General features: G+C 39.9%; 1 protein-coding gene across 12 annotated transcripts in view; it reads right to left on the bottom strand.

Moving 5' to 3' along the window:
• Positions 1-19,759, bottom strand: part of Fhit (fragile histidine triad diadenosine triphosphatase) — a 1,549,291-nt gene that overhangs the window by 599,546 nt on the left and 929,986 nt on the right. Inside the window, exon 1 of one of the 12 annotated variants that reach the window (XM_087586502.1) lies at positions 12,223-12,324. The gene's annotated coding sequence lies outside the window, so the exon portion shown is untranslated. 12 annotated transcript variants of the gene reach the window in all.

Genomic DNA, 19,759 nt, shown 5'->3' with positions numbered 1-19,759 from the left:
ACCTAATGGTAAGAGCTTAGATGTTTCTCCCTTAAGATCTACAGCCGTTGAGCATGCAGCAAAGTGCTACAGCTTCTGCTCAGAATGCCAATTTAGAGTCCCAGCACCACCAACCTAAAGAGAAACTAGTGGGAGGAAGAGGGAAGGGAAGGGAAGGGAAGGGAAGGGAAGGGAAGGGAAGGGAAGGGAAGGGAAGGGAAGGGAAGGGAAGGGAAGGGAAAAGAAGGGAAGGGAAAAGAAGGGAAAAGAAGGGAAGGGAAAAGAAGGGAAGGGAAAAGAAGGGAAGGGAAAAGAAGGGAAGGGAAGGGAAGGGAAGGGAAGGGAAGGGAAGGGAAGGGAAGGGAAGGGAAGGGAAGGGAAGGGAAGGGAAGGGAAGGGAAAAGAAGGGAAGGGAAGGGAAGGAAAAAGAAGGGAAGGGAAGGGAAGGGAAGGGAAGGGAAGGGAAGGGAAGGGAAGGGAAGGGAAGGGAAGGGAAGGGAAGGGAAGGGAAGAAGGTGGGGAAGAAGAGGGAGGAGAAAAAAAAAGAGGGTTCAGTCCCAGCAGAAGGTTACTGATACAAATCCTGGTTCTTGAAAAAGAAATATATATGACAGTGTGACAAAATTTATTTTACAACTATCGCTAAGTGAAGAACTTTGAAATAAAATTACCCTGAATCATATGCCAGGGCCCTATTGACATCTGGAAGGCCCTTATAACAGATAGGCAAGTGGAAATAACGCAGGTTCTCAAAACACTAGTCCATGTGACTATAGTCATGGACTCAACGTGTCACAGTCACAATGGGAAGAAGGATGCTGGAGAAGAAATGGAATTGCGAGGTGTGACTCTGTGAATGCCTTAATTTTTAGAATTCTGCTTTCGAAACAAATATACAAACAAAATACATTTGTTTTGTGTGTTATAAACTCACCAGTTTGTGATATCCTGTCATACTATCAAAAGAAACAAATACTTCAGCGAACAAGATAACTTCATCTTCTCTAAATATTAATATTTAACATTATACTAGAGTTATACCTAAGCAGTAAGAGACAAAAAGGGAAAAAGGCATATGGATTTGGAAAAAGATAAAACTATGTTTTCACATGACATGATGGGTATAAGAAAAATTCCAAGAACTGATAGAAATATATCTAAAAACAATCAGGAATTATAACAACAAGTGACAAATTTTGATTTAAAAAGGACATTACTTTGTAGTCCACTAGTAAAGTACAAGTGGGCCTAGTAAAAACAAGCAGAACTTAAAATTAAGGTTAAAATGTCATTCATACTAGCAAAGATAATGTAATTTCTATTTGGATATAAATGTAACTAAGTATGTACAGGACCACATAATAAATATACAAACTTCTGGAGAAAGAAATAAAAGACCTAGGCTTTGTAAAACAGACATATTCATATGTTTATTGTAGTACCAAGCAAAATTCAGGGACTGCTTGAATATCAATAATCGGCATCTAAGCTCATTTGGAAATGTACAAGATCAGCGTTTTCAACACAGTATCAAAGAACAGAACTTGTGACCACTCCAAGTCACAATAAATACAGGAATGAAAAGGAAGAAACCCATATCTATATAGACAAGCCGGTCTTCATAAAGCCATAGAATAGAGAAAGCCATCTTTTCCACAACAACGCAAGAATGTTAGAATATTTACATGCCTGATAAAGAAAATGGAGGAGTCAAGACCTAGACTTCCAGAAAATTAACTCAAAGCAAATCATATAACTAAGTATAAAATGTAAAGTTGTAAACTAGAAAGTGCCATAGTGAAAAGAATCTAGAATTTAATTTGGTAAGAAATTCATAGATACAACACCAAACTAATGATATATGCAATAAAAAAAGTAGAAACAGACTTCATTAAAATTAAAACTCTGTTTTATAAAAGATACTGGTTTTATTATTCCATGGAAATAATTGAATTCATTCTTTATAATTTCGTAAGTGTCCATAGTACATTCTGTTTATTCTTATCCGCAGCCTTTTTTTAATCTTCTTCACACCTCTGTCATGCCTACCTCTTCTCTAGGAGCTTTTCTCTCATTCATGCCTTGCTGTTTTGTTTTGTGACCTCTGATTTTACACAGGATTGCTTATGTGACCTTGGGTTTTGAACTATCCATTGCAGATGGGTGGAATCACCATTTGATACAGAACTGAAGTAACAACTGTTCCTCTCCCTGTTCCCATCAGTTACCAACTGTTCAGCAGAAAGAGCTAGAGCTCCAAGAGCTTCTCCCTCACCCATGATTCATGGCCAGGGCCTGTCCCGTTCAGCCCAGGGTGGGAATGATAGCTCTTGTGAGATCATGTTATGCCATGAAGACTGTTTTTTCCTCCCTTCTCCCTGTCTTTTGGCTCCTACACTCTTTCCATTCTACCTTTGAGATTACCCAAGCTCTAAAGGAGATGGCATGCATGTCCTGTGTGTAACTTAGCAGTAAAGCATTATTTATTCTAAACATCATGGGCAGGGATGCGTCTTTGCATTCCCTACAAAGAGAAGCTTCTCAGATTAAAGATAAGAGTAGGATCTGTGTATGAGGATAAACATAAAGATGTAGGCTACAGTTTGGTACCATGTTATCTTTGCTAAACCACTGTATCAGGTCCCACATGGGGTCTATGCGTTTTTTGATCATGTTTTAAAAAGTGGATATTAACTCCCTCCTGTGGAGTGAGCTTCTAATCCAATGCAAGACTCAGTGGTGTTTACCTTGTAACAGTCACCTTACCAACCCGTGTGTCAGGGGAGGGGGTGGGGCTGAGTTATGACATTTAGCAAACAGGCATAAGGAAAATCAGTGTCTTCAGACCCAGAAAGACAAATGCTGTATTGTATCTCATAATCAGATTTAGATTGTAATTTTCTTTTATGTGTATATAGATCATGAAAATTGGAAACAAAAATTTTGAAGAGGAAAAAGAGACCTTAAGGGAAAGTTGGCGAGGGTAAAGAAAAAGGGTGGATGGGAAGGGGAGATGGGGACTAAATGGAGAGAAAGAAACCCACAGAAAGGGACAAGGGGATGAAGGGGGACAAGGGAAAGGGAATCGGTAAGAAATAGTATTATAAAAACACCTTAATATAATAGGTTTCTTTAAAAGTAACAGTAATAAAGGAAAATGAAATAAATAAATATTGAAAACTGAAAAATAAAAGGTTCTATAAAAGAATGAAGAGATAAGCCACAGAGGAGTGTGTGTATTATATATATATATATATTATCTGTATATATTATATATATATATATAATGTCATATATATGACAGAAAAACTGAAAATCCAAAATATATTAAAAACTCTTAAAACTGAATCATAAGATAAAAAGTTCATACAGAAAAGATGGCTTGGTGAATAAGGGTGCATTCTGCCATACCTCATGACATGAATATATCTCTTGGAACAACTTAATAGAAAAAAATAACTTTCTCTTTAAGTTGTCCTCTGACCTCCAGAACACATGGTTATGATACCTCCATACACACTAGATAGATGATTGATAGATAGATAGATAGATAGATAGATAGATAGATATTAGATGAATGCAAGTTTAAAGAATTTTCCACTGTATACTTGCTAACACATCTAAATCTATACACACTGACAAGCCTAGGCACCAAGAAGACTCAGGAACATTCGCTCACTGTCAATGGAAAGACAATATCATGTAGACATTTTAGAAAACATCTTTGCAGCTTTTTGTTAACAATTTCAGAATACTGTAATCTAGCTCCCAGTTTGGTTGAAAATCTAAGTCATGTTAGCCAGACCTAGCATTGTGCTGCATACCCATTATTCCAACAGTAGGAATCAAGACAGAAGTATTGTGAGTTCTGGTCCAGTTTGATGTATTAAACTCCCCCTCCCAAGTCAGTAAAAAGAAAAGAACTAGCAGGCCACGAAAATACATAATCTCAAATATTCATCACGTAATAAAAGAAGGCAGTGCAGAATGAACCCCATTATTCTATACCAACAGTACAACACTCCAAATGGCAAAACTAGAGATGAAGAGTAGAGCTTCAGTAAAAGGAATTTTGAGAACAGTATGGAATGCTGTGTGTGTCAGACTGTAATGATATAGATGATATACACTCACAGAAATCTAAGAAAATCTAAGAAAATCAGTTATATGGACTAACAGCACTATTGGTTTGTTGATTTAAGTAACAGACTTAAAATATTAATACATAGAATGGAGGCAAGGACTCTGTACTATCTGCCATTTTTTTTTCTGAAAAACTCAAACTTCAAAAAATTATACTTAAAAATAATTAAATAAATCTTGAAAATTACTTGGGAAGGTCTAGGGTGAGGGAAAGGTCCAAAATCCAAAAGCAGAAACCAGAACTAGGGAGATTTCTGTTACTAACATTTCAATTCAGTGTTTGAAGGACTCAAAGCTTAAGGGTGGGTTGAACTACCACTTGGATGTAGATGTCGTTCCAAGAATGGAGCTTGACTCTTAAGAACAGACCCCCTGGAAACCGAACTTTCTGAATGAAGCCAGGCTTTGGGAAGAGGTCACTCTACTATAAAGAATGGTCTCTTGTTTCAAGGTCAACAGCAAGGAAAAAAACATAGAGTAGAGGGGTTTTAGAGTAAGATAATATTCCTTTCACTGCATCTATTAAGAGAACTGATTTATGAGAATGCAGAGCAGGCACTGAAATGGGTATATGTGAGCATGTACATGGTATACGTTAGCACCAGTATTTCTAAAAATTAGCTTTCCTTTCTCCATTTGGCTTTACTTAACTCAATTCATTCTGTTCATATTTTAAACCCTTGCCCTCTTATAAAAGCATGTGATTCAGTAATGTTTAGTATATTCACAAAGACATATATCTTTCACTATTTTCTAATTCCAAAAGCCAGCTCTTATTTTACTTCAAATACTTTATTTCTGTGTGTGTGTGTGTGTGTGTAAGTGTGTGTGTGTGTGTGTGTGTGTGTGTGTGTGTGTGTGCGTGCGTGCGTGCGCGCGCGCGCGCGGGCCTGCTGTGGCCACCTCTGCAGCCCCGTAAAGTTGCTTTTCAACATAGCCCTCAGATTCAGACTACACACACGGAATGGTTGGCAGTGGTGGAGGCCTGGATGAGAGAATGTCGACTGGAGAAGACGATGACTAACTTTCTATCAAGCCTGATGGTAGCCTGACTTTCCTGCCATCAGGTAGTCTGAGACTTTGCTACAGTTTCACCACAAAAGACTGCCATTCTGACCTAGAAAAAAAATGAAGTATAAAATGACTCATTTGGAATAAATAATGAAAGAGAGGTTGAGAGATGAGTACATTGAAGAGACAAAGAAGGAGGGGATAGGCCAAAGGTATACAGTGGGGGAAAAACGTTCCGAGGGCACTGCAGAAAGACAATGCATTCTAATGATTACTTTTATTAGACTCCATTGGATCAGGAGCCAATTCATTAAACATTAATGGCAGGGGAATGCCATCCATATATTATAAATAGCCATTAAGTTGAGACAGACAGCTCTGTACAGGTCAGTATGAATTAATAAAAAAACCGAAGCTGGCATTTCAGAATCATAAAAGGATAGATTTAGTAGAAAATATTCAATAAGAATAAGGAAGAATGGCACGTATTACTCTATTTGTCTGAAGAACAAACTAAAAATGAGAACAAATTTACCATAAACCTAAAAATACCTTCTGAATGAAATGAGTATTCCTTATAAATGGATATCACTTGCATTTAAGGAGCTCAACGGCTCAGTGTGTGACATTGCCAAATGGGGAATGAAAGGACACAGGAGAAGATGTTCAGGTGTAAATTAGACAAAAATGTCCAGGAAAATGAAGCATCCTCTTCAATGCAGTCGCAGGTATAGGGGACAGCAGCAGGACTGAGTTGCTCTCCACATACATGTCAAGGTCAAAGGTCAAATGTGGATCCTACCTCACTCAGCTCTTGACCACACGAGCCTTGTTCAAATGATGGCTATTTTGATACCCTTCTTCTCTACTCTTCCTACCTACGTACTGAGTCTGCGATAAAATCAAAATCAGTGTACTCATAGATGTTTGCGTTTAGTCGTTTATCTTTCTTACCTCTATCAAAATGCACCCATTGGTTAAAAATAATTTCGAGGAAGAACTAAGGGACATTACTGTATGATTGTTCTTGATATTGCCTGTGGCAGCTATGAGGACACAAGAGTCAATGACCTTACTTAAGACTTATTAAAATCTTTGCTATACAATGACGGAGACCCCAGCAATCCAGTTACTTTTCTGTAGCACTTGGAGCTGAGTCCAAGAACGTTTTAGGGAAGCATTTCATTGTGAAATCACGACAGATTTTGTTTATTAAACTCACCCAAAGATTAAAGAGTTCTTCAAGATGATAACTAGTGTTGACTTTGTTACTATTACTGAAAGCTATGAGGTTTCGGATAGCCTACAACTTTTATCTGATACACAAGGAAATGACAAGGGTCCCGTTCATCTTGCCTTAAGCAGATAACTTAATTCATATCTAAACTAGAAATCAGGATCAGATATTTTCTTCTTTCCCTCACCTGTATTTTTAAAACAAAATGCCTATAAATATCTATGTCTTCAAATCACTTCCAAATTAGATCAATTTCCTATTAGATTTATTAACTCTTAGATATATTTAGTATAGGTAATACATTCATATTTTAAATTTTAAAAATGCTTTGTTGGAAGCCTATCTTAAGCTCAAGCCTAAAAACTGTATAAAAGAAAATTGTACTTTTCTTTCACTAATAATATAAATAACTAAAATAAATAATAGCTTCTTCATAAATATATGGGATCAAAGCTTTTTAAGAATTTTCTAATAATTCTGTCAGCTTGGAATGAACTGACACCAGATAAAAAGAGTTGTTACTGACATACCAGCAGTTTCCCTATCTTAATTAAGGAACTCTATTGAAACTATAATTCCATGGTCTTTTGGTTTAGTTAATGTTGGTCCATGATTAGGTTTTTTTTCAATGTATTTATAATAAAGCTTACAAATTAAAAAAAAAAGAAAGAAAATATAACTGTAGCGGTGTAGAATAGAAAACTCTAACAATTTGCCCTGAGGTGACTTTGGGATTGACATTATTTTGAGATGTGAATGAATTTAAATATAACAAAAATAGGTTTGTAGGGGTTGGGGATTTAGCTCAGTGGTAGAGCGCTTGCCTAGCAAGCGCAAGGCCCTGGGTTTGGTCCTCAGCTCTGGGAAAAAAAATAGGTTTGTGTCCCACAAATTGTTCTGGTGGTCTACTGTCCCCAAAAGTATGTCACTGACCTACATTATAGGATGAAATACATAAAACAGATGATAAAAGGTATGCTTATAAACTATAGCAGTCTTGTGAAAGCCTTGATGAATTGTTCAAGTGTCAGTCTGGCTAAGAAGAATCACACTCACATTACTCCGCCAGACACCAAAGCACATACTTCTTGATGGCCAGAATCTAGAGCAGAAGGTATAAGTACAGTCATTTTTGGAGAGCTGAAATACCATATTAAACTAAGACTATTTTTCTGGGGGAGTCCCTCATCATTCTTTTATGGATGTCAAGCAGTTTGGATAAATTAGGAGAATTAACCCTGGAAGGTAATAGCAGTTGCAAATACTTGCCCTCAAACAAATGTTTTTCTTGTTATTTTTATGTATCTTTCCATTTTCTAAGTCCCTTGGTAGTCTGAATATTTTACTAAACGGAATTGAATTTTTAAATGAGGTACTTATAAAGGACATTTTCAATATTAGTGTACATCAATGATGTAATTTACAATAATTCTCACAGTATGCAATGTTTTCCTCAAAGCAGTGCTTTATGAGTTTAAACATATTTTGATTATCACAGAAAGTTGTGTCTGAATTTTCCTTGTAACTAGCAAGCTAATCTAGTATAGCAAGCATAATGAAAATGTTGTTTAAAAATCAGACAGAAGAGAGGCAGAGAGAGCTGGTGTTCGCTATTTAAATAATGCTTTTATACCAGCGGGCTTAGAACACCATGGAGATCCTTCTTTTTATTTAGTATTCTATCTCTTGAATGTCATCGAAAGATATATGTATAATCCAGAGACCAATTCACCTGCCCTGCCCCTGTCTTCCAGGTTGAGAATATAAATTCATGTATAAAACAGTTTCTACCTAAGGTTATTATTTTTAGATTATCTTTACCTAAGATTTTTTTAATTAAGAATTCTGTGATATTCTTACACCTTCCCAAGCAGACAATGAATTGCTTTTAAATAAATGTTATCCTGGTGACTCTTCATTTACATCAGCAGGATAAGAATTGACTATTACCAGGAGTAAAATGCTCTTTTTGTTCTTACACAGCAAACTCTTGTCACTCTGTGAACTTTCTTTGTGAACAATGAACTCAGTCAAATCATCTCTAAAATAGGGACAGTGTCACCAGAGTGACTAAGCTACTGTAAAAATCAAGGGAAGTTTTCTGCTGCTATTGCAGTTCTAATACCCCCCCCTTACCACCCTGTAGTAGAACACCTACTGTGGTCTCCCCTTCCCCTCTGATCCCATTCCCAAGGGATCACAAATATCCTCTCCTCCAACCTTTCTTCCCTCATTCATCCTTTATCCAAACCTCCAACAGTAGCAGTCACTCCCTCCAAGCATTGCAACTGAGCAAGCCAGAAATCTGGGAAGCTAACTGCAGACTTTCACCACTCCCTACAAACCCAATCCCTACTCCAGCTCCTTAACAGAAAACAGACTTTCCATTTTTGTTTACATCCTCATAAGATATCACACATCAAAAGATATCATTCTGAATATACATAAGGTTTTTTTTCCCAGTAAGATAGCATTTGACACTTTGACCTCTGTTTAAAACACATACCCAATGTTTAATGTTTACTTAGTGTTCTCTTGAGAATCTGAAGATATCAGATGAGCTGATCTAATTTATCATTTTTGTCCAGTACCAGGGGTACACTGTATATGGAAGAACAGAAGAGAAGAGAGTGGAGGGGAACAGAAAGGGAGGGGAGAAGAGGAAAGAGGAAGGCAGGGGAGGAGAGGATCAGAGAGGAGAGAGGGTCAGGGAGGAGAGGAGAGAATCAGAGAGGTGAGAAGAGAGGGAGGGAGTTATGAAGGAAGATGAGGCAATGAACAAAATAAAGATAAGGGATGCAGCATCCTGACTTTCTGTACTAACCTGATAGCATAGCATCCTTCATTGGCAGGATTAGCATCTCACCTTGATTTTGTCTCTCACCAATGTCAAGACCTTGTGCTTGACTCACAGTCCGTGTGTTAGCCGCCTGCTATAACTTAAAAACCATTCTCAAAGTTCATATCTATCTCCTATAGGTAATGTTCACAAGCTATGTTCTATAGGGAATGTTACAGGTCAGGGAATACAATGGCTGCTTAAGTGAATGATTTTGACTCCAGGTCCTAAAAAGTAGGAGAGCAACTGACTCCTTAGAGCATGGAGAGCTTGAGTGCAAGCCTGACTGGGGCTGGAGGCGCCATCTATAAGATGGTGCTCCTTGTCAAGCACAGGGAATTGGTGCTGGTTGTTGAGAGGCCTCCTTCTTGTTACTGAAGTTCCCTGTGGGACTATGGAACTGTTCTCACTAACACTGATGACTGACTTCCCTGCACCCCCGGCAAAATGACTTTTCATAATCCAGCGTTAGAATAAACACACACACACACACACACACACACACACACACACACACACACACACACACCCCACAGTGCCTTTCACTCTATTCAGCTAGTCAAAGAGATCAATATCTTAGAGTGTGAAAGGAGACTTCAAAAGGGTAAGATGAAGGAAAGGTGAGGGTCATTGGTGGTCTCCCAGGAGGTTAGTGGCTACAAGGCAGGCTACAAAGACATTAAGTTCACAAAAGCATTGAATGACACTAAGTAACCAAGGACTCATTTGATGAATGTCAGACTAATAAAGCAATGTATAAGCTTTATAGGTTGTAGTACAATAAATTAATCTGGGTGGATGTGTCTCTGAGGGTCGCCTGGGATGCCTCTGAGCATGTAGTGAGGCATTGCTCCCAATAAAAGGTCCCAGTGATACTAGACTAGAGCAATCAAAATAACTTAACAAATATTTATTATTTATCACTTTATACTTATTTGTTAAATAAAATACAATGGTAGGTACTAGATACTGTGCTTCCAAAAGAATTAAAAGTTCAAATAATACGTTCGGATGGCCATAATTTTACTATAGAATAATATCACAAATTTCTTTTACTTATTTTATTTACATGTGTTCATTTTACCTAATGGGTTTCATTATGGTGTTTTCATACATATATAATGCATTTTTATCTTCTTTTTTTTTTTTCTTTTCTTTTTTTCAGAGCTGGGGACCGAACCCAGGGCCTTGTGCTTGCTAGGCAAGTGTTCTACCACTGAGCTAAATCCCCAACCCCTATCTTCTTCATTCCCATTCCTATCTTTTACTGCTCTCCTGCTGAACTGATTCCTCTTCTGAATTCCTTTATTTTACTCCATTTGCTCCTTTAAGTGTTTGTTTGTTTGATTGGTTGTTTTTTGGTGGCCTAGTCCGTTCCATCAGAGTTGCTCACAGAGTGCTGGGTGAGCAACTCTCTGAGGGAAAGTGGGTTTCTTTCTTACCAGTGGTTATTCCTTTCAAGGATTCGCCTCTCTCTCCTGCTAGCAACTACCAAGTACCTATAGATCCTCAAGCAGGAGTGGTTTCTCTTGAGCCCCTTACTTCTGGCTACCACTGTTTTCCTAATGGGCCTGGGGGTGGAGAGACTCATGGGTCTTTCTTGCTTAGATGTTTGTAGCTCCAGTCTTACCCAGGTCTTGTGCTGTCAATCACAACTGCTATGAGGTAAAGAGTCTCAGGGAAATGGCCTGTTTGAAGACAACACTCTCCCTCACTCCAGTGTTTCCTCTGGCCCCTACAGTCTTGCTGATTGTCTTCTGTGACATTCCCACAGGTGAGTGGGTGACATAAAAGTCCTATTTATGAATGAGTACTCAGCTCTCCCTTAGTCACAGAACTTTGACCAATTATGAGGCAGGATATAGTTACAGCTATCCACTGTAAACAAGAACTTCTCTCGCCAAAGCTGATGATCACAGTCACCTGACAGGACAGCCTGTTTGGATAATTACTCAAATGGGGGTTTGATGGTCATATGATGTCCATGTAGAAAACAAAATCTCCACTAGGCCTTGTAAACCCTTGGATGTTATAGACTTCTAGCAGTGATGGGGTCATTAATATTGCCATGATGACTGCGGTCTTTAGAAAATAGTCACACTGTAAAGAAAGGCTACCTTCTATTTAGGTGTATAAGTAGAAATATAATTTTAGTTTCCTGTCTAGGTTCACAAATGTTATGAGTACTATCTCGATATGGACCAATAGTGACCACTAGATCCTGAACCAAACTTCCTATTCATCCTATACTTAAGGAGAGAAGACCCAGTGATTAATTTCCTCTAACAATATGGTTTCCTTTGTACTAAACTGTCAATTGTACACAGTATCACCCAATGTCTTCCACGGCCTTCTCATTTCAAAGTAATCATTCCTTGGAATGCACATATACCTCCCTAAGACTTTCATTTAAATGTATGTTAATGAATCTTTAAACCTAGATAAATACATTTATAGAAGTGGTGTATTAAAAAGCCATTTTAAGTTTGGGATTGAAAGGACCTTTAATTTATAGCTCCAGAAAAAAAATCCATTCCATGGCTCAAAGATCCTCATGGATTATAAAGGAGGAAATGACTAACAGAAAAGGAATTATTCACCACATTATTAAACATGACAAAAAGCTTCTGAATTGGAGCTTAAAACGGGCTATTTAAGATTCCAGCAATCCCTAGGACTTTGGCAACAAAAATGTTCAAAAGCCTTTTATAGCTGCTGTCAGATTTCTGTAAAGCATCTGAGATTCCTATGAACTTATTTATATAACAAGCTGGAACCTGAAGCCGACTTGAAAGTCTTTCTACTCTAATTATTTAGAATTGGAAATGCCTAGGAACGATGCTCCGTCTTCTCCCCAGAATATCTGCCTGCAATGGCGGCCTCAGAAGCAAGTATTTGGAAGCGAGAATGAGCAATGTAGCTTCTCTGACTTAATACAAGGAGCGGTTACAGCGGATACACAAACTACGCTTTAGAAAAGCCGTTTGAGTCCAGCTCGGTGTAGGGTACTTACCTAACATGTGCAGGGTTTGACCCTGGCCTTACAAGAAGAAAAATGAAACATAAGGGCTCAGCTGCTGTCCCGGGCCCCCTCCCTGCTTGGCCGCCCTGCCACAGAGTGGCTGTATCAGACTGACTGAGTATGTGTTTCCCTTAAAATTGGTCATTGACCCCGGAATAAGTGTGATTTTCTTTTTCCATGATCTGCTCTAAAGAATTCCGTTAATAGCATACTAAACTGGATTACAACCTCACTGAATAAGCGCTTTGAATTCTGGCAACGGTGGAATAAAGGGCATAGAGAAAGCAATACTGCCCAGAGTGACATCGGGCGAGCTGGGAGAAAGGCGTGGAATGCAGCTATAGGCTGACAGCGTCAACATCTCCAAGCAGGTTTATTAGCAATTTAATGGAATATGGTTATTCAGACATAATAAAGGCCTTGGCTGACACCCGCGGATCCCGGCCCGCAGCAGCTCTCTGCTCCCAGACCCGGTGAGAGAGAGACCCAACCGCCTGGTCAGGTGGGCACTCCTGAGGCTGCAGAGCAGAAGAGACCACCAACACTGCTCACCCCTGCCCACATCCCTGGCCCAAGAGGAAACTGTATAAGGCCTCTGGGCTCCCGTGGGGGAGGGCCCAGGAGCGGCAGGACCCCTGCCAGAGACACCGCCCGACCCTGAAGGAAACAGACCGGATAAACAGTTCTCTGCACCCAAATCCCGTGGGAGGGAGAGCTAAACCTTCAGAGAGGCAGACAGGCCTGGGAAACCAGAAGAGACTGCTCCCTGCACACACATCTCGGACGCCAGAGGAAAAAGCCAAAGACCATCTGGAACCCTGGTGCACTGAAGCTCCCGGAAGGGGCGGCACAGGTCTTCCTGGTTGCTGCCACTGCAAAGAGCCCCTGGGCAGCACCCCACGAGCAAACCTGAGCCTCAGGACCACAGGTAAGACCAAATTTTCTGCTGCAAGAAAGCTGCCTGGTGAGCTTGGGACACACGGAAGCAGAATTTCTCTAGAACCCGGCACGTTCTGTGTTTACCGGAAGTCCCACACCCGCGGATCCCGGCCCGCAGCAGCTCTCTGCTCCCAGACCCGGTGAGAGAGAGACCCAACCGCCTGGTCAGGTGGGCACTCCTGAGGCTGCAGAGCGGAAGAGACCACCAACACTGCTCACCCCTGCCCACATCCCTGGCCCAAGAGGAAACTGTATAAGGCCTCTGGGCTCCCGTGGGGGAGGGCCCAGGAGCGGCAGGACCCCTGCCAGAGACACCGCCCGACCCTGAAGGAAACAGACCGGATAAACAGTTCTCTGCACCCAAATCCCGTGGGAGGGAGAGCTAAACCTTCAGAGAGGCAGACAGGCCTGGGAAACCAGAAGAGACTGCTCCCTGCACACACATCTCGGACGCCAGAGGAAAAAGCCAAAGACCATCTGGAACCCTGGTGCACTGAAGCTCCCGGAAGGGGCGGCACAGGTCTTCCTGGTTGCTGCCGCTGCAGAGAGCCCCTGGACAGCACCCCACGAGCAAACCTGAGCCTCGGGACCACAGGTAAGACCAAATTTTCTGCTGCAAGAAAGCTGCCTGGTGAACTCAAGACACAGGCCCACAGGAACAGCTGAAGACCTGTAGAGAGGAAAAACTACACGCCCGAAAGCAGAACACTCTGTCCCCATAACTGACTGAAAGAGAGGAAAACAGGTCTACAGCACTCCTGACACACAGGCTTATAGGACAGTCTAGCCACTGTCAGAAATAGCAGAACAAAGTAACACTAGAGATAATCTGATGGCGAGAGGCAAGCGCAGGAACCCAAGCAACAGAAACCAAGACTACATGCCATCATCGGAGCCCAATTCTCCCACCAAAACAAACATGGAATATCCAAACACACCAGAAAAGCAAGATCTAGTTTCAAAATCATATTTGATCATGATGCTGGAGGACTTCAGGAAAGACCTGAACACACTTAGGGAAGCACAGGAAAACATTAATAAACAAGTAAAAGCCTACAGAGAGGAATCGCAAAAATCCCTGAAAGAATTCCAGGAAAACACAATCAAACAGTTGAAGGAATTAAAAATGGAAATAGAAGCAATCAAGAAAGAACACATGGAAACAACCCTGGATATAGAAAACCAAAAGAAGAGACAAGGAGCTGTAGATACAAGCTTCACCAACAGAATACAAGAGATGGAAGAGAGAATCTCAGGAGCAGAAGATTCCATAGAAATCATTGACTCAACTGTCAAAGATAATGTAAAGCGGAAAAAGCTACTGGTCCAAAACATACAGGAAATCCAGGACTCAATGAGAAGATCAAACCTAAGGATAATAGGTATAGAAGAGAGTGAAGACTCCCAGCTCAAAGGACCAGTAAATATCTTCAACAAAATCATAGAAGAAAACTTCCCTAACCTAAAAAAAGAGATACCCATAGACATACAGGAAGCCTACAGAACTCCAAATAGATTGGACCAGAAAAGAAACACCTCCCGTCACATAATTGTCAAAACACCAAACGCACAAAATAAAGAAAGAATATTAAAAGCAGTAAGGGAAAAAGGTCAAGTAACATATAAAGGGAGACCTATCAGAATCACACCAGACTTCTCGCCAGAAACTATGAAGGCCAGAAGATCCTGGACTGATGTTATACAGACCCTAAGAGAACACAAATGCCAGCCCAGATTACTGTATCCAGCAAAACTCTCAATTAACATTGATGGAGAAACCAAGATATTCCATGACAAAACCAAATTTACACAATATCTTTCTACAAATCCAGCACTACAAAGGATAATAAATGGTAAAGCCCAACATAAGGAGGCAAGCTATACCCTAGAAGAAGCAAGAAACTAATCGTCTTGGCAACAAAACAAAGAGAATGAAAGCACACAAACATAACCTCACATCAAATATGAATATAACGGGAAGCAATAATCACTATTCCTTAATATCTCTCAATATCAATGGCCTCAACTCTCCAATAAAAAGACATAGATTAACAAACTGGATACGCAACGAGGACCCTGCATTCTGCTGCCTACAGGAAACACACCTCAGAGACAAAGACAGACACTACCTCAGAGTGAAAGGCTGGAAAACAACTTTCCAAGCAAATGGTCAGAAGAAGCAAGCTGGAGTAGCCATTCTAATATCAAATAAAATCAATTTCCAACTAAAAGTCATCAAAAAAGATAAGGAAGGACACTTCATATTCATCAAAGGAAAAATCAACCAAGATGAACTCTCAATCCTAAATATCTATGCCCCAAATACAAGGGCACCTACATACGTAAAAGAAACCTTACTAAAGCTCAAAACACACATTGCACCTCACACAATAATAGTGGGAGATTTCAACACCCCACTCTCATCAATGGACAGATCATGGAAACAGAAATTAAACAGTGATGTAGACAGACTAAGAGAAGTCATGAGCCAAATGGACTTAACGGATATTTATAGAACATTCTATCCTAAAGCAAAAGGATATACCTTCTTCTCAGCTCCTCATGGTACTTTCTCCAAAATTGACCATATAATTGGTCAAAAAACGGGCCTCAACAGGTACAGAAAGATAGAAATAATCCCATGCGTGCTATCGGACCACCACGGCCTAAAACTGGTCTTCAATAACAATAAGGGAAGAATGCCCACATATACGTGGAAATTGAACAATGCTCTACTCAATGATAACCTGGTCAAGGAAGAAATAAAGAAAGAAATTAAAAACTTTTTAGAATTTAATGAAAATGAAGATACAACATACTCAAACTTATGGGACACAATGAAAGCTGTGCTAAGAGGAAAACTCATAGCGCTGAGTGCCTGCAGAAATAAACAGGAAAGAGCATATGTCAGCAGCTTGACAGCACACCTAAAAGCTCTAGAACAAAAAGAAGCAAATACACCCAGGAGGAGTAGAAGGCAGGAAATAATCAAACTCAGAGCTGAAATCAACCAAGTAGAAACAAAAAGGACCATAGAAAGAATCAACAGAACCAAAAGTTGGTTCTTTGAGAAAATCAACAAGATAGATAAACCCTTAGCCAGACTAACGAGAGGACACAGAGAGTGTGTCCAAATTAACAAAATCAGAAATGAAAAGGGAGACATAACTACAGATTCGGAGGAAATTCAAAAAATCATCAGATCTTACTATAAAAACCTATATTCAACAAAATTTGAAAATCTTCAGGAAATGGACAATTTCCTAGACAGATACCAGGTATCGAAGTTAAATCAGGAACAGATAAACCAGTTAAACAACCCCATAACTCCTAAGGAAATAGAAGCAGTCATTAAAGGTCTCCCAACCAAAAAGAGCCCAGGTCCAGACGGGTTTAGTGCAGAATTCTATCAAACCTTCATAGAAGACCTCATACCAATATTATCCAAACTATTCCACAAAATTGAAACAGATGGAGCCCTACCGAATTCCTTCTATGAAGCCACAATTACTCTTATACCTAAACCACACAAAGACACAACAAAGAAAGAGAACTTCAGACCAATTTCCCTTATGAATATCGACGCAAAAATACTCAATAAAATTCTGGCAAACCGAATTCAAGAGCACATCAAAACAATCATCCACCATGATCAAGTAGGCTTCATCCCAGGCATGCAGGGATGGTTTAATATACGGAAAACCATCAACGTGATCCATTATATAAACAAACTGAAAGAACAGAACCACATGATCATTTCATTAGATGCTGAGAAAGCATTTGACAAAATTCAACACCCCTTCATGATAAAAGTCCTGGAAAGAATAGGAATTCAAGGCCCATACCTAAACATAGTAAAAGCCATATACAGCAAACCAATTGCTAACATTAAACTAAATGGAGAGAAACTTGAAGCAATCCCACTAAAATCAGGGACTAGACAAGGCTGCCCACTCTCTCCCTACTTATTCAATATAGTTCTTGAAGTTCTAGCCAGAGCAATCAGACAACAAAAGGAGATCAAAGGGATACAGATCGGAAAAGAAGAGGTCAAAATATCACTATTTGCAGATGACATGATAGTATATTTAAGTGATCCCAAAAGTTCCACCAGAGAACTACTAAAGCTGATGAACAACTTCAGCAAAGTGGCTGGGTATAAAATTAACTCAAATAAATCAGTTGCCTTCCTCTATACAAAAGAGAAACAAGCCGAGAAAGAAATTAGGGAAACGACACCCTTCATAATAGACCCAAATAATATAAAGTACCTCGGTGTGACTTTAACCAAGCAAGTAAAAGATCTGTACAATAAGAACTTCAAGACACTGAGGAAAGAAATTGAAGAAGACCTCAGAAGATGGAAAGATCTCCCATGCTCATGGATTGGCAGGATTAATATGGTAAAAATGGCCATTTTACCAAAAGCAATCTACAGATTCAATGCAATCCCCATCAAAATACCAATCCAATTCTTCAAAGAGTTAGACAGAACAATTTGCAAATTCATCTGGAATAACAAAAAACCCAGGATAGCTAAAGCTATCCTCAACAATAAAAGGACTTCAGGGGGAATTACTATCCCTGAACTCAAGCAGTATTACAGAGCAATAGTGATAAAAACTGCATGGTATTGGTACAGAGACAGACAGATAGACCAATGGAATAGAATTGAAGACCCAGAAATGAACCCACACACCTATGGTCACTTGATTTTTGACAAAGGAGCCAAAACCATCCAATGGAAAAAAGATAGCATTTTCAGCAAATGGTGCTGGTTCAACTGGAGGTCAACATGTAGAAGAATGCAGATCGATCCATGCTTATCACCCTGTACAAAGCTTAAGTCCAAGTGGATCAAGGACCTCCACATCAAACCAGACACACTCAAACTAATAGAAGAAAAACTAGGGAAGCATCTGGAACACATGGGCACTGGAAAAAATTTCCTGAACAAAACACCAATGGCTTACGCTCTAAGATCAAGAATCGACAAATGGGATCTCATAAAACTGCAAAGCTTCTGTAAGGCAAAGGACACTGTGGTTAGGACAAAACGGCAACCAACAGATTGGGAAAAGATCTTTACCAATCCTACAACAGATAGAGGCCTTATTTCCAAAATATACAAAGAACTCAAGAAGTTAGACCGCAGGGAAACAAATAACCCTATTAAAAAATGGGGTTCAGAGCTAAACAAAGAATTCACAGCTGAGGAATGCCGAATGGCTGAGAAACACCTAAAGAAATGTTCAAAATCTTTAGTCATAAGGGAAATGCAAATCAAAACAACCCTGAGATTTCACCTCACTCCAGTGCGATTGGCTAAGATCAAAAACTCAGGTGACAGCAGATGCTGGCGAGGATGTGGAGAAAGAGGAACACTCCTCCATTGTTGGTGGGATTGCAGACTGGTAAAACCATTCTGGAAATCAGTCTGGAGGTTCCTCAGAAAATTGGACATTGAACTGCCTGAGGATCCAGCTATACCTCTCTTGGGCATATACCCAAAAGATGCCTCAACATATAAAAGAGACACGTGCTCCACTATGTTCATCGCAGCCTTATTTATAATAGCCAGAAAATGGAAAGAACCCAGATGCCCTTCAACAGAGGAATGGATACAGAAAATGTGGTACATCTACACAATGGAATATTACTCAGCTATCAAAAACAACGAGTTTATGAAATTCGTAGGCAAATGGTTGGAACTGGAAAATATCATCCTGAGTGAGCTAACCCAATCACAGAAAGACATACATGGTATGCACTCATTGATAAGTGGCTATTAGCCCAAATGCTTGAATTACCCTAGATCCCTAGAACAAACGAAACTCAAGACGGATGATCAAAATGTGAATGCTTCACTCCTTCTTTAAATGAGGAAAAAGAATACCCTTGGCAGGGAAGGGAGAGGCAAAGATTAAAACAGAGACTGAAGGAACACCCATTCAGAGCCTGCCCCACATGTGGCCCATACATATACAGCCACCCAATTAGACAAGATGGATGAAGCAAAGAAGTGCAGACCGACAGGAGCCGGATGTAGATCGCTCCTGAGAGACACAGCCAGAATACAGCAAATATAGAGGCGAATGCCAGCAGCAAACCACTGAACTGAGACTAGGTCCCCTATTGAAGGAATCAGAGAAAGAACTGGAAGAGCTTGAAGGGGCTCGAGACCCCAAAAGTACAACAATGCCAAGCAACCAGAGCTTCCAGGGACTAAGCCACTACCTAAAGACTATACATGGACTGACCCTGGACTCTGACCCCATAGGTAGCAATGAATATCCTAGTAAGAGCACCAGTGGAAGGGGAAGCCCTGGGTCCTGCTAAGATTGAACCCCCAGTGAACTAGTCTATGGGGGGAGGGCGGCAATGGGGGGAGGGTTGGGAGGGGAACACCCATAAGGAAGGGGAGGGGGGAGGGGGATGTTTGCCCGGAAACCGGGAAAGGGAATAACACTCGAAATGTATATAAGAAATACTCAAGTTAATAAAAAAAAAAAAAAGAAAAAAAAAAATAAAAAAAAAAAATAAATAAAAAAAAAAAAAAGAAAAGCCGTTTGAAAGAACTGCTATTAGC

Source organism: Rattus norvegicus, chromosome 15 (assembly GCF_021556685.1).
Source record: "Rattus norvegicus strain SHRSP/BbbUtx chromosome 15, alternate assembly SHRSP_T2T, whole genome shotgun sequence".
NCBI lineage: Eukaryota > Metazoa > Chordata > Mammalia > Rodentia > Muridae > Rattus > Rattus norvegicus.
This window is presented reverse-complemented; position numbering and strand designations above follow the sequence as displayed.